Consider the following 4,183-nt stretch of genomic DNA (forward strand, 5'->3'; position numbering starts at 1 on the left):
TACTGCTAATGTAAAGATGTAACTGCAACCAAAAATCAGGAGTTCTTAAAAAAAGAAAAGCCAGGGAACAGGGAGAAGAAGAAAATGAGAGGACCAAAGAGGCAATGTAAACATTTCTGGCCAAAGAAAAGTGTGAAGAAGCACCAGGAATGACAGGCGAAGCTGAACATGGCAGAGGTGAGGACCTAGGCAGAGTAGTAAATAAATGTTTTGAAGCTAGAGTGAAGATACTGGTAGTATATGACACTATAGGACCTAATGGTAACTTCCCACTACAGGACTGTGACTGAAAATGTATCCCCGACAAAAGCGCCATAGCGGGGGGAAATCGGCGTTGGCTCAGTGCTTGTGTGATGTGTGAACTGTTCAAAATCGCGAGATGAGAGGCTCGGTGGTGCCTGGCAGACGCATTCCAGTTATCTAGCAGGCTAAATATCTGGAGCTGTCAGGACTCTGATGGGGAGCTACAGCCAATGAGAGTGCAAGGTAAGCACAGGCTGAGGCGAAACCTGGGGAAGGGGTTGCATGTACTTTACTGTGTGTGTTGTATTTTAACACAGACCAGAGTTGGTGTTACATGTAGAGAAAACCAAGTGAGCTAGAGGTCGCCCCAATGCTTGCTAATGTTTAAAAGTGTTGACTTACCCGCTGTAACAAACAATAAGCTGGGCCGGCGTTGCGTGGGTAACTGGCAAAAAAATCCTTTTTTATCTTTTTTGACTTATAGGAGGTAAATATTTGAAGTCTGCAGCTCAGGATACAGATCTTTAAATCTTGATCTACGAGGAATGAACACTTGCATGTCTTTGATTGGTCAATGCAGTGTATTGCCAGATGACATTGGCTTATGTCAAGAGTTGAACAACTTTTTTGACAGAACAGCTCTACAAAAGAAAAGAAAAGAATGAGGGGCTGTGTTTTATTACTTAGCGCTAATGTCAGTCTGAACACAACATTATACTGGGATGGTGCGTTCAAAGAAAGAAACTAAAAAGCATTAAGACCAGAACATCCAGATTTCAAAACAGCACAGGTATCCTGAAGCTATCTGCGCCCTTAACACTACAAACTGCACTGCGGGGCACTCGGCAGGTTCAATAATTATGCAATAGGGCAGTTTTTTTTTTCCTTCATGTACTTAAAGCACTTTATCTAATCGGTCGTTTGATGTTGCTGCAAATTTCCCTTCAGGTGCTTGTGTTTTATCTATCTATGTTCTCATGTGTTGGATTCTATTTTCCCATTTGTGATTATGTGGTCTATGAGTGAGTAGCTGTACTATTTTTTCTTTGCCTGTCTTTGTTTGAGTGAGTCATGTTGAAATGGCAATAAAGTAAAGAATCTTGATTCAAACTAAGAATGTCACTGCGTTACAAGACAGCGATGGGCTGTGTTGGTGTTCTGGGAAAGTGATGAAATACAATCCAGAAAGGTCAGTCTGGTAATGGTTGTTTTATTGATGTTAAGATGTTTGTTTGGCTTGGTTTGAATTGACAAAATAAGGGTTGAACACGGGTCAGATAACAGATAACCCTGGTCTGACCCCGGTCATTGGAGTGAAAGAGGTAGGGCATGCCCTGATGATGTCATCAAGGTTAACTCAGGCTTGGGCAGATGGTTGGTTCCAGTTAAACGGGGAAGTCAGAAGTGCCCATTTCCCAGTCGGATGTCAACTGGAACACCCCCTGAAGTTTGGCCAGCGGGAGAAACACTACTGCGCATATCACAGAAGAAGACCCGGAAGTTTAGAAACTTTTTTGGCGTGTGCACCAAGAGGGTAAGTCTCTCTCCACAACGCGTACCTCCTGTGGTGCCATTTTGATGCTAACAAGCCATCAACCCCTGTTAGCATTCCAAATACTGCCATTCATTTTGATGTCACTTTGACAACGAATAACTTTACATCTGAAGCATTTTAAGGCTTTATTTGTCCATTGTTTATTTCTAAAGTAACACGACAATGTATAAAAGACTCCATTACCTTGTATCTCACGTTATGGCTCCGTAGAAGACGTTTTTGTAAAAATAGGCTAACGATTGTGTCATAACCATGCTACTTACTGTCGCATAGTAGAGGAATTACCGTACAGTACAGGAGAAGCTCGCAGGCAGTTTGGACTTACATTCACTGTTTGAGTTTAATTACTAATGTTAACTAGCATTTTAGTTAGCAATAATTAGCCTGTGTCCATGTTATCTCCTTACATATACCTACGCTCTCCGTCTCTGCAAGATTGGGAATGATTGAGATTTCTCTTGGCACAGCTACCAGAAGACTTCCAACTTTCAGACAGGTTGCTCACGTCACATTTACGTCTTCGAGCTCAGTTGGAGGCTGCGCAGTAACGCTCAGCCATCACTGGAAAAGTGCTTCTAAAGGCCTTCACTGGTCTCCGTCCAGAGCAATGGGATCTGTTGGTCCATTTCTTTTACTGTCTATGGTATGCACCAGTCAAGCAACTCCATTGAACTGAATAGGCGCTATTTTGGAATCCAGTATCCATTTATTATAATACATCCATGGTCCTGACCTCCGACTTCTGAGGTAAATGGAACGCAGCAGAAAGACACTGTTGAGTTGCATTATGGGAAATGTAGGATCCAGTGTTTTTGGAGCTTGACCCATAAAAGTGACTTACATAAAGTTGAGGTATTTCAGCCTCAGCTGCTTCAATTTTTCAAGATTTGTTTTTTAATCTTGTGAGTCCACCCACTTTATGGAAGTGCAAAACACATCTTTTTCTCTCAATTAAGTTCCATTTTCAGTTGTGAAAAAGGTTTGTATGGGCACATCATTGGTTTGAAAGTTAAAAGTATATGAAAATCAAAATGAATCAAAGTTAACTGGACCATGTCTTGCATTTCCAGACCTTCCTCCACAGCGCTAACGAGGAAGGTGTGGCTAGTCCACAAAGCATTCCTGGATGGGAGAAAAACATGCTCTGGTTCATTGGCATTTCTTTAAACCAATCACAATCGTCTTGGGCAGATGGAGCCACGGTGCCTCTGCAAAATAGCCTCTGGAAGGAACTTGTTTTGGTGGAACATGCGTACGTTCAAAAGTTGTTTTAGTCGTGCAACAGAAAACTCAGATTGGACAGATAGTCTAGCTAGCTGTCTGGATTTACCCTGCAGAGATCTGGAGAGATCAGAGACCCTGCAGTCCCAGAAGTGGAATGTCGTATATATAGACTAACTAAATGATCAAAGGCTGATCATAGGCCACAATAGTAGCACAATGACAGTATTAAGTCTCAGTGCACCGGAGCTGAGTCGTCAAGTCTTTGTTGATGTGTAATCTATTTAGATGTCCCCTAGTTCACTTAGGCAATAGTTCACCTGTCACACACCTTACAATGACTGAAACACACACACACACACACACACACACACACACACACACACACACACACACACACACACACACACACACACACACACACACACACACACACACACACACATGCAGACAACACTAGTAGGAGGACACAATGGAGTCTGACTGGTTCAGCTAGTCCAGTCCTTGCTGCCACACCCCCCAACTACATTAGAACTCACACACATACACACATACACACACACACACACACACACACACACACACACACGCCCCACACACACACACACACACACACACACACACACACACACACACACACACACACACACACACACACACACACACACACACACACACACACACACACACACACACACACACCTAATGGATTTCATAGGTAATTAAATAATATATGCAATCATGTCATACTTCTCTCCTACTCTGTAATGATACCTCCATTAAAGCTGTTACACTACAACACATTAACTGTACACAATACCGTGTAGTCACGCCCTGTTCTACATAGTTTTGTTTTGTACACACATCTGTTTGGTTTTTCTGTGCCATAAAAATGTGCAATACACTTTGTGACAGCAGTTACTGTTCTTTCTTTTTTTTTTTAAATCTTTTTCAGGACATGTTATTTAGTATTTAGTTCATAGGCTTACTTCTCATACGCAGTGGTTATTTTCATACTGTACATATTTGCATTAAGCGATATTAGCCTAGCTTACATATGTGTGTGTGGGTTTGGCTGTGAATAGCTGGGAGGCTAGCTGAGGGGCGGGGCCTGGCTGGCTGGCTGACAGGCTCCACAGGTTGGGTGTGAAAACTAATAGTGAA

This window comes from Sander vitreus, chromosome 15 (genome assembly GCF_031162955.1).
Source record: "Sander vitreus isolate 19-12246 chromosome 15, sanVit1, whole genome shotgun sequence".
NCBI lineage: Eukaryota > Metazoa > Chordata > Actinopteri > Perciformes > Percidae > Sander > Sander vitreus.